Source organism: Ascaphus truei, chromosome 1 (genome assembly GCF_040206685.1).
Source record: "Ascaphus truei isolate aAscTru1 chromosome 1, aAscTru1.hap1, whole genome shotgun sequence".
Classification (NCBI taxonomy): domain Eukaryota; kingdom Metazoa; phylum Chordata; class Amphibia; order Anura; family Ascaphidae; genus Ascaphus; species Ascaphus truei.
In genome coordinates, this window is record NC_134483.1 from 133,555,986 (window position 1) to 133,568,186 (window position 12,201).

At 41.4% G+C, this 12,201-nt stretch overlaps 2 protein-coding genes across 2 annotated transcripts in view; one reads left to right on the forward strand and one right to left on the reverse strand.

Moving 5' to 3' along the window:
- The window catches only part of LOC142492387 (perilipin-2-like), a 447,955-nt gene that overhangs the window by 83,693 nt on the left and 352,061 nt on the right, over positions 1-12,201 (reverse strand). The window lies entirely within an intron of this gene.
- The window catches only part of LOC142487763 (perilipin-2-like), a 47,282-nt gene that overhangs the window by 34,387 nt on the left and 694 nt on the right, over positions 1-12,201 (forward strand). The gene's annotated exons all lie outside the window — the stretch shown is intronic.

Genomic DNA, 12,201 nt, shown 5'->3' on the forward strand with positions numbered 1-12,201 from the left:
TCTCCCTGTGCCTCAGGCGGCAAAAAATAAATTGTAAGTTCCACGGGCCAGGGACCTCAGCCTGAAAAATGTGTCTGTAAAGCGCTGTGTACAACTAGCAGCGCTATACATGAACATGCTCATATTATAATTATTATTATTATTATTATTATTGTTACATAGTTTCGACAGTCATACGTTCCATTACACAATAGAATACACAAATGTGTTAGCAGAGTGGGAATGGTTGTTATATATAAAACACACCATGCCATAAAATGATAGTAGTCATTAAAGAACACTCAATAAAAATTCATGAGGCACTATTTTGCAACATCATTATGTTAATTAAGTGCTTATGCAATATAGGCATAAGGGTATCACATTTTTAATTGTTTGTTAATAAGCGCTGCAAGCAATATAAAATTAGTTCCATATGTAGTATAGTAGTCGGTGACTCCTCCTCACAATCATCTCATATAAAGGTAGACTCTTCTGAAATCATACATTGATCCGATTGTATCTTCCCCGACATCTCTGAAATACAGCAAACACATGATGGTCAAATATGGCACCTTACTATATATGTATCCGTGACAACGCATTACACAGCTCTATATGATTGTGTACATACACACGTCACTCACTTATATGTTAGAAGTACAAGTGTACATCAGTATGTAATGTTTCTTTAAATTTGTAGCAGGCATAACTATGTATATGATGTGAACGTTGCCTGTATACTGAAAAATGTGCGCGCACATCTTAGTGTGCGCACGCACTTCACGCTTGGCTCCACTAACTGTTAGCGCATGCGCAAAACAAAGCGAACGTTGTGCGTTCAATACATCTTGAAAATACCATTAAACATAAAATCTTTATTTCAAATACAATGAATACGAAACTACATTCGTTCTAAACGAGTACATCTGTATTCTTTTTAAACAGACGTGTTTGGACAGAAAGGACGGCCGATAACACAATGCGCAAATGCAATACGTGTGACGTCATGTTAAACCAGCGTGAAACGCACGCTAACACTCCTCCCACTCAATTAACATTCAGCTAACGCCCAGTTGGCGCCTACAAACACTGAGCCGCACACATGACACACTGCAGTTACCGTTACTATAACAAAACATGACAGCCAATAGGCTTTGAGGCGCGCACGTCGCTTTGGGGCGGGACTTACATCCGTAATCCTTTTTAAGGACGCCTTGGCCCATGACAAGGGTCCCACGTCATACGTGGTGGACCCGCTTTTAAATGTTGCATGATAACAAAACAGGTATGTGTTAGAGTTATGTTAAAATGTTGCTAATATGGTTAAAGGGATAGGAAAGTACGTATATTTATTCCGTCAGCAATGTGTACTACTCTTTCAGGTTATACTATATTGTATTCGGCAACAATTTCTTTGTGATCGCTACATGTTATGCAGTCTGCAATGTTACGCTGTATCCACGCATTGAAAGGGAAAATGGTGGTTAAAAAAAAAAAAAAAAAAAAACATTTAAACGCACAGTCAACGCATAACGGTTGTTATATTTACCATTCTTCTAGAATTAACTGTTCGTCTGGCTGCAACTGGTCGCTCCAGAAATGCAAGGCATTTTCATCCACGCTTGACCCACCCGCTGAATCCAGTATGACACACATCTCCTCCATGAAGCGCTCATAGGAATCGCCACTGCTTTCTTCAAACAATTGGTCGGGAGGTAGGTTCATTTCTTCTGGTTCCCATTCCAATGCATTTTCAGCTGAAAGGCTTGGTACATAATCATAGTAGTTTTGTTGTTGTACAATGTGGGTTTCAGGAATGGAGGGTGCAGATATTGCAGCAGGTATCGATTCACACGGAACAGTAGTAGCGGATCCATTGCTATTGGCATTAGGAATAAATATGCCTTTCACAACAATATATGTGCCCTCTTTCAGGGTAAAATGCTTTTCCTTTGCAATCTTCCAGAAACCATAGGTGTGTTCTAGCTTATCCTGCACACGTTCAAAAAAGTCATTAGTTGAAAAAGTGAATCTTATTGAGGAATTAAAATTCCGCGCATGCCTACGGTCTTGGTAATAAGGATATTTAGCTCGAATCAAATCATAGATTTGGCGTGTGCTTGCTTTGTGTCCGCGACTGTTTAAAATTGCTTCTGAAACCATGTACTTATAACCTAAGAGGGGATTCATATTGTTAACGAATTCATCAGCCATGTCAGAGTAGCACAAAAGATGTGTGCAGTTCTGTCTTCTTTGCTCATCAAAATGATTCTGCTCAATGGCTAACAAATTCCTGTGTTTCGTTTTCAAGGTCAACAAAAGTAACTACTTTTACTCCTTATTTCAAACGCCAATTGGATGTGTCCTTTTAATTGGTTTAAGTTTTGTGGTTAGTGATAGGCGAATGTGGGAAAAACATGTATCATTTTTTTATCTCGTTTGTGAAAACATTCCTACACTTATTTCAGTAACATTGAGTTTTCTAGAAAAATAACAAAGAGCACTGTGTGAAAATAGTGCTTAGACAGCCATATCAGTAAATACACACACCTGCAAAATGAAATGTTTTTTTCCCACATACATTTCTGTGTGTATTTGAAATTCTGGTTAACTACCTGTCTGCATGAGTTTAAATACGTGTGTATCTATATATATATAAATATATCTCTCTCATAAAAAAATATATATATATATAAAGTGTATATTGTACTATATGTATAGTGTGTGTGTGTGTGTGTGTGTGTGTGTGTGTGTGTGTGTGTGTGTGTGTGTGTGTGTGTGTGTGTGTGTGTGTGTGTGTGTGTGTGTGTGTGTGTGTGTGTGTGTGTGTGTGTGTATATATGTATATGTATATATATATATATATATATATATATATATATATATATAATGTATCTTTTTTTTTTTTTTATATTGCAGGAGTACACACAACATATTGATGGCAGTAAGTAGGCCTTGTATGAAACCTATTTAAATGGTGATAAACATGAGTGAATTAAGTAATAAACATTTGTTTGCACCCAATAATGTTAGAGGCTCACACTTAGTATAGTTGTCAAACATTAGGCCTGTATTATTAAAATAGTGTGTTTTCACAAGGAAGCATGAAGTGTATGTTTTTTGTAAATACATCTATACCAGTTTAGATAGTACTATATATACACACACACACACACACACACAGTGTGTGTCTGTGTGTGTGTGTGTGTGTGTGTGTGTGTGTGCATATATCAATACATACTACATATATATTAGTATCAATTCAGAGATGTTCTTGAAACAAGAACACATAAATGATTAAAGGACAACATTACAATGGCCACCAAAGGTAAGTAATATTTAACACAAAATCCTGCTGTACACGTACAAGAAAGATGTTTGCAGTTAAATAGGTGCTTTTATAATTGCATGAAAATAATATGCACATGCAATGATTACATCAAATAACACACCCAAATGCAATGTTTTGCTGCAAAGTCAATGGCAGCTTCTCTAAACTTAGCAACTGGCTCCTGGTGGACCATTACTGAACAGACGATTAAAACATAAATATTTATAACACTATTCATTAATTAGGAGTGTTAACATTTCCAAAACTTCACGTGTACAAGAACATACTTGAAAGTTTGGAAACAACACAGTCTTCAGCATACATACAATAGTAATTAGATAATCTAAAGTCAACAAAACAAGGCCAAAGACATATTTTCTGAATTATAACATTTATTTTTTTTGTTCCTTTTGCGAGCGAGTAACAGGCCTGCTTGTTGTCTCTTGAATTTTCCTTTTTCTTTTGCCACCAACTTTAGGCACAACAGAGCCACTTTGAGTGGCCTCTGGCACTTCACGGGCAGGGCTTGTGGCCAGTGACTGTTCACCTACGGGGCTTGTGGCCAGTGACTCACCTACAGGGCTTGTGGCCAGTGACTCACCTACAGGGCTTTTGGGCAGTGATTCACCTACAGGGCTTTTGGGCAGCGATTCACCTACAGGGCTTTTGGGCAGCGATTCACCTACAGGGCTTTTGGGCAGCGATTCACCTACAGGGCTTTTGGGCAGCGATTCACCTACAGGGCTTTTGGGCAGCGATTCACCTACAGGGCTTTTGGGCAGCGATTCACCTACAGGGCTTTTGGCCAGTGACTCACCTACAGGGCTTTTGGGTAGTGACTGTTCACGGACAGGGCTTGTGCCCACTGACACATGTGAGCAAGTTGGTAGACACTGCACAAGTGATGGTTGGTCTGTTTCATGTGTGTCTTGTTTTGTTTTTGTCGCCTCCTTTGTAGGTGTCTGCTGCTGAATTTGTACAGATGGCAGCGGTAGGATGTGATCAGGAACCTGCACAGCAATGTCTGCTACTTGACCGGTAACATTTGGGCCTGGTGAATGAATATCAGATGAATGTGGTGAAAACTGACCTGCATGAACAGATCCTGGCTGGGAGGTGTTGAATTGTGGTACATTAGTCATTCTCCAGTAATTAGCTTGTGTTTGCTGAACAACTAATGCTTCGAATGAGGTGTTGATTTTTTGCAACTGTTTAGGCACTTCAATGAAGACTCTGTGGAGATGTGCCAATTGTGAATCTGTTTCTTCCTGCAGTGCAATCATCCTTTCCAGCACTGTCATCAGGTCAGAATGGCGACGATTTTCTGCTTCCACAATTTTTCCCTCAGAAGCTACAATTGCATCATATGTGGTATTTGCTGGACGTTTTGGCGGTAAAACAGTTTCAATTGGAACCTCTTCATGGTCACTTGCTTGTATTTGTGTGTCTATGGCGGCGGCGGCGGCATCATCATCATCATCATCATCATCATCAAAATCCTCTTCATCATGTTCTACAAATAAATGTACACATTATTAAATGGCATGTTAATCTCTGCTGTGTTACTATGTAATTGTACTGTGTCATAAGTAACAACTAACATGTTTCCATACGTTTTATAACCTCACATTAAAAACTACCTTGACTTAAGAATAATGTTTGGACTCAGTATGAAATATGAGTGAATGAAAACTTGCTGTAAACTCACAACTCCTACATGATAGTTAACATCACTAACACAATACAAGTTGCCTTACACTTCATTTTCACTGACACTAAGTAATCCTATTTAAAGAAGATGTGCAAAACAAATAATGAACATGACAACATAACATATAGAAGAGCACATATTATATGGCCACCAACTGATACACTCACCTTCTAGGTGTGTTGAGCTGGCTGACCCAGGTGAAGAAACTTGTTCAGTCTCAGGTGACACATGTCCTTCAGGGGCAACTATATATAACAATAACATAAGTTTTACATTTACATGTGTAAATATTGAACAAACAGTTATTGTATGTTCTGTATTTATGAGTACCTAACAGCATCATTTCCTTAACCCAAAATGTGTGTGTGAAAGTGAACATAAATAGTTGTAATAACAATGTACATGCCTGTGTACTTAGAACTTTTGAGTTCCCTAACATAAAACATACTATGTTCCTGCAGTAATGCGTGAGGATAAATAGATAAAATTTGTACATAAAAATCATATGTTGTGTAGTGATATCAGTATCATAATGTACATAACTATCATGAGATGACCATTCACAATGGTTATCATGAAGGTGGTCATATTGCAAAAAGTGTTGTTTTTGGTAGAGGATATGTGTGGTACATTAATATAAGATGTGGCACACCTGAATGTGGCTGTGACTCAACAAGACAACACATGCAGTGTGTGATAATGTGTCGTTGATAGTAGTAGTTCAACTATAGATATGAGTGAACTAATGTGTGAGGTACGCTTTGATAAGTAATGAGTTGTTGGGGCATTTAGTAGCTAAAGTGAAGCTTTCAAATGAGTGTGATTAACTTCAGTTGTGCTAGTCAGGTTGTAAGAACGGTATTCCCTTCCCCAAAAAGCCTAATCAGCCACACCTTTCAATTACTTGAAACAGGTGAAAATGGTGTGAACGAAGTTGACCCTAAAATGAGGCTGTAATTAGTGTGTGTGCTGAACCCCACCCCCTCTGTTGAAGTGTATGCTGTGATGAGATATTAATTGCAGCTGCTTTAACACAATGGTAGATGAGCTAAATAGTCGTGTGCAGTTTTTAAGTTATGAAAACAATGACATAAAATATGATACGTGTGCCTCATTATGCTGTCTGTATATGACTTAAAGCAAAAATGGACCTTTTCATAAACAACTATAGATGTGTTAGTGCAAGTGATGTTTGTAGGCCGTTGCATGCAATATATTTGATGCATGCTTAAAATAGGCAGTAATGTCATGTTTGCACAAACAATATTAAAGTCCCCAGCGCTAAAGTCCAAGATACCGTGATCTTCAGATAGTCTCTGATATTAAAGATGGTAACTGGGCTCTGTTGAAAATGTTCCAGATGGGATGTGTCCTAGGAATGGACGGATGCACGTCTGAAATACAGATGAGAGGCACACCTGATTGCGCAGCGTTTTCTAGCAATCAGATCCCTATCTAAGACAGTGATGATTCCTACTCACATGATGAACGCCAATGTAGTCAGTGGAGAGAATCTGTGCTTGTTCCTCTTCTTTCAGCTCCTCTCACGACCCCACGTGCAGGCAGCTTTCTGGAGGAGACCTCAATCCACAATGGCGTCGGGGGTGGCTCCGTTGCGAAACCCCCACCGAGGGAAGGAATGGGCACAATATGGTGTAGTATGAAACACTTTAATTAGCTAATACACTATAAAACACATTAAAATACACTCACATGGTGCAATACCGAATTGTATTGCTCAAATTGCCGTCCGCAGCTTGCAAATCCTGCTCGCAAGATACAGAGAATCCCTGCACGCAGACACGCTGGTGGTACTAACACGCTCAGTACCACCAGCGTGTCTGCGTGCAGGGATTCTCTGTATCTTGCGGGCAGGATTTGCAAGCTGCGGACGGCAATTTGAGCAATACAATTCGGTATTGCACCATGTAAGTGTATTTTAATGTGTTTTATAGTGTATTAGCTAATTAAAGTGTTTCATACTTACCATATTGTGCCCATTCCTTCCCTCGGTGGGGGTTTCGCAACGGAGCCACCCCCGACGCCATTGTGGATTGAGGTCTCCTCCAGAAAGCTGCCTGCACGTGGGGTCGTGAGAGGAGCTGAAAGAAGAGGAACAAGCACAGATTCTCTCCACTGACTACATTGGCGTTCATCATGTGAGTAGGAATCATCACTGTCTTAGATAGGGATCTGATTGCTAGAAAACGCTGCGCAATCAGGTGTGCCTCTCATCTGTATTTCAGACGTGCATCCGTCCATTCCTAGGACACATCCCATCTGGAACATTTTCAACAGAGCCCAGTCACCATCTTTAATATCAGAGACTATCTGAAGATCACGGTATCTTGGACTTTAGCGCTGGGGACTTTAATATTGTTTGTGCACTGTTTTGTATCAGGTTTGGAATAACCTGACATTATTGTCACCTAGCTGCTTGCTCTTACAGCAATAGTTAGACTGTTTGTTGTGTTAGCACGTAGTATATAATTTTTAGCACTGTATTTATCACACCTTAATTAGTGTAGGTAAGCGCTTTTTGGAGGGGTTATTTTCTTTGTTTTGTAGTAATGTCATGTTTGTCGGAGTAAAATAAATAAAATACACAATAATATTCTACATATTTCTGTTCTGTACCTGTAGCTAGTAATAATTTCTCATTAACATGTGTTACACATGTGTACTACCCTGTTGTTCCCCATCTTCGCCCACCATCAATTGCTTCCACTGCAGCAATGCATTTTGGGAATTCACATGTAAATGAGCACGCAATGGCACGTGCTATATTAGTTACTGCTTTTAGTAGGACTACAACATATATGTCTATTTTGAGATATATATATATACAGAATCAGACATATACATATATAGATGCAGGTATGCTTATATTGTGAAGACAATATAAAAAGCAGTGTAACTATGCAAAATAACTGTAAGCAACGACACGCCTAGTACAGTAATATTTCTCACCTGGTGGAAATTGTGAGGGGTAAATTCCTATATCACGGTCACCAGGTAAGCCTTCCACGACGACGGGAAGTAATTTTGCCCGAAGCAGCTCCTCCAATGGACTTAATATGAGACGTTGTGGTGTCGGCCCACCTCCAGTGCCAGTAGCATGCACGCGTTGGTGTTGTATTTTCTTTTTCAATTTGGACCTAATATCATCAAATCTCTTGTGACAATTCCGCTTGTCCCTCACATGATTCCCACACGCATTGACACCAATGACTATTGTGTCCCACATTTCTTTTCTGCTTGCTGAACTTGTCCGCCCTTGAAAAACATATAAAATATATGAGGTAAATGATTAATAATAGAAGCACCAGTTTCCTACACTGCTAGCTGTTCCAAGAGATAGCAAACATGCTGTTTTATGTGTAATATGTGAAGCACATGAGCATTCACTACTAAACCTATACATGTAAGCAAGGTTGCATTCATATTGTATGCAGTTATGGCAAATTGACCGCCTGTGTTTAGTTGTCCTTGTAAGGCATGATAAAAAGCTGTGTTTCCAGACTAATTAACATAGAAAGATATTCTGAACCCATATTTGCATATGAACAAAACTCAGATGACCTAGGATCACATGTATTTGAATAATAAATGTAAAGGTACACTTACCTAGTAAATGTCCATATATACTGTCATAGTGCTCCAGAATGCCAGTGACAAGAGCTGTATTTTCCTGGTCATTGAAGCGAGGATTACGTGGCTTCTCCACACGTTTCTTCCGAGCAGGTTTAGGGTCAGAGCTTGGCTGGTGCTGACTGGACTCTCCTTCTTCCAATGGAAGAGCCTCCAAAAGCTGCCCACCAGCAAGCACGCCACCACCATCCACCCCATCAGCAACTGCGCCACCAGCAGCACTCACAGCACCAGCACTCCCACTCCTAGCACCAGCACTCCCACTCCTAGCACCAGCACTCCCACTCCCAGCAACAGCACTCCCACTCCCAGCAACAACACTCCCACTCACAGCAACAGCACTCCCACTCACAGCAACAGCACTCCCAGCAACAGCACTCCCACTCCCAGCAACAGCACTCCCACTCCCAGCACCAGCACTCCCACTCACAGCAACACCACTCGGTGCACCAGCAACATCACTCCCCTGAACAGTACGTTCACTCCGACGCGTACTCGCACGAGTAGCACTCCCACTCCCACCAGCATCACTCTTCCCACGCTTTGCGGGCATACTTCCAGCACTCACAAAAAACAGACAACTAATGTACAGCCAATCACACGAAACACTTCCACATATAAAACAAGACAAAGATGTAAACAAAACAACAATGGACAAAGCTCACCCAATACACAACAAGTCTCTCCGTCAATATGCAAATGTTCAATCAGCCAGCTCTGTGCGTCTCTCTCTCTCTCACTCCCAACAACACAGAGAATGATTAGCAGTACACGTTGCCTTTAAATATGGCGCGCAATCCAATACATGCTTGTTTCGCCTGATTCAGCAAGATTTGTGATTGGGCAACCTATCAGCACCCCGCCACGCACGCCGATACACCTGTGTGTGATCGGATAATCATCGTGAGAGTGGGCGGATTTTTTTTCGGGTTCATTTTGAATGTATTCGGCACTTACTGCATACGGAGAGGAAAAATCGCCATTAACATGACTAATCGGTAAACTTGCCGATTTCACTTAATCGACGCTTACTGCATGAGGCCCTATGACTGTGTGAAACTGTTTGAAACTGTGAAAGTGTGTGTAAGTGTGTGTAAGTGTGTGTGACTGTGTGTGAGTGTGTGTAACTGTCTGTGATTGTCTGTAAGTGTGTGTGTGTGTGTGTGTGTGTGTGTGTGTGTGTGTGTGTGTGTGTGTGTGTGTGTGTGTGTGTGTGTGTGTGTGTGTGTGTGTGTGTGTGGTGCACTGTGCAGTGTGAGCAATGAGCAGTGTGTCAGTGTGTGCAGTGTGACCAATGAGCAGTGTGTGTGCAGTATGCAGTGTGTGTCAGTCTGAGCAGTGTGTGTGCAGTGTGCAGTGTGACCATTGAGCAGTGTGTGTGCAGTATGCAGTGTGTGTCAGTGTGTGCAGTGTGAGTAGTGTGTGTGCAGTGTGCAGTGTGTCAGTGTGAGCAATGAGCTGTGTATGTGTGTGTGTGCAGTGTGAGCAGTGAGCAGTGTGTGTGCAGTGTGCAGTGTGTGTCAGTGTGACCAGTGTGTGTGCAGTGTGTGTCACTGTGAGCTGTGTGTGCGCAGTGTGCGTCAGTGCGACCAATGAGCAGTGTGTGCAGTGTGCAGTGTGTGTGTGCAGTGTGCAGTGTGAACAATGAGCAGTGTGTGTCAGTGTGAGCACGGTTCACATCCCGAGAGAGAGAGAGAGAGAGAGAGAGAAAGAGAGAGAGAGAGACAGACATATATACATACATAGATGTAGGTATGCTTATATTGTGAAGAAAGTACAAATAGCAGCGGAAATGTGTAAAATAACTGTAAGCAACGACACGCCTAGTACAGTAACATTTCTCACCTGCTGGAAATTGTGAGGAATAAATTCCGATGTCCCTGTCACCGGGCAAACCCTCCACGACGACGGGAAGTAATTTTTCACGAAGCAGCTCCTCCAATGGAGTTAAGATGAGACGTTGTGCTGGCGGCCCACCTCCAGTGGCAGAAGCATGCACGCGTTGGTCTTGTATTTTCTTTTTTAATTTAGCCCTAATATCATCAATTCTCTTGCGACAATTCATCTTGTCCCTGACCCGATTCCCACATGCATTCACACCAATTATTATTTTGTCCCACATTTCTTTTTTGCTTGATGAACTTGTCCGCACTAGAAATACATACAAAATATATGACGTTAATTCATAATAATACAACCACCAGTTTCCTACACTGCTAGCTGTTCCAAGAGATAGCAAACATGCTGGTTTAGGTGTAATATGTGAAGCACAAGAGCATTCACTTCTAAACCTATACATGTAAGGAAGCTTGCATTAATATTGTATGTAGTTAGCATAAATTGAACGCCTGAGTTTTCTTGTCGTTGTAACGCATGATAAAAAGATGTGTTTCAACAATAATTAACATTGATAGATATTATGGACCCATATTTGCATATTAACAAAACTCACATGACCTAGGATCACATGTATTTGAAGAATGAATGGAAAGGTACACTTACCTACTAAATGTCCATACAGACTGTCATAGTGCTCCAGAATCCCAGTGACAAGAGCTGTATTTTCCTGGTCATTGAAGTGAGGATTACGTGGATGCTCCACACGTTTCTTCCGAGCACGTTTAGGCTCAGAGCTTGCCTGCTGCTGACTGGACTCTCCTTGTTCCAATGGAAGAGACTCCAAAAGCTGGCCACCAGCAAGCACGCCACCACCAGACACCCATCAGCAACTGAGCCACCAGCAGCACTCGCACTCCCAGCAACAGCACTCACACTCCCAGCAACAGAACTCGTACTCCCAGCAACAGCACTCACACTCCCAGCAACAGCACTCACACTCCCAGCAACAGCACTCACACTCCTAGCAACATCACTCCCCTGAACAGTACGTTCACTCCAACGCGTACTCGCACGAGTAGCACTCCCACTCACACCAGCATCACTCTTCCCACGCTTTGCGGGCATACTTATAGCACTCACAAAAAACAAAAAACAAATGTACAGCCAATCACACGAAACACTTCCACATACAAAACAAGACAAAGATGTAAACAAAACAACAAAGGACAAAGCTCTCACAATACACAACAAGTCTCTCAGTCAATATGCAAATATTAAATCGCCCAGCTCTGTGCGTCTCTCTCACTCCCAACAACACAGAGAATGATTAACAGTACACGTTGCCTTTAAATATGGCGCGCTATCCAATACATGCTTGCTTCGCCTGATTCAGCAAGAATTTTGATTGGCGAACCTAACAGCACCCCGCCATGCACGCCGATACACCTGTGTGTGATCGGCAAATCATCGTGAGAGTGGGCGGAATGGTTTTCTGCTTGATTCTGAAGGGATTCGGCACTTACTGCATACGGAGAGGGAAAATCGCCAATAACATGGCTAATCGGTAAGCTTGCCGATTTCACATTTTCGTCGCTTACTGCATGAGGCCCTTAATCCTTACATTTTGTTGTGGGGGGCATATAGTGTACAGTCATATACATGTTTGGCTGGCCAAATTTAACTTTTG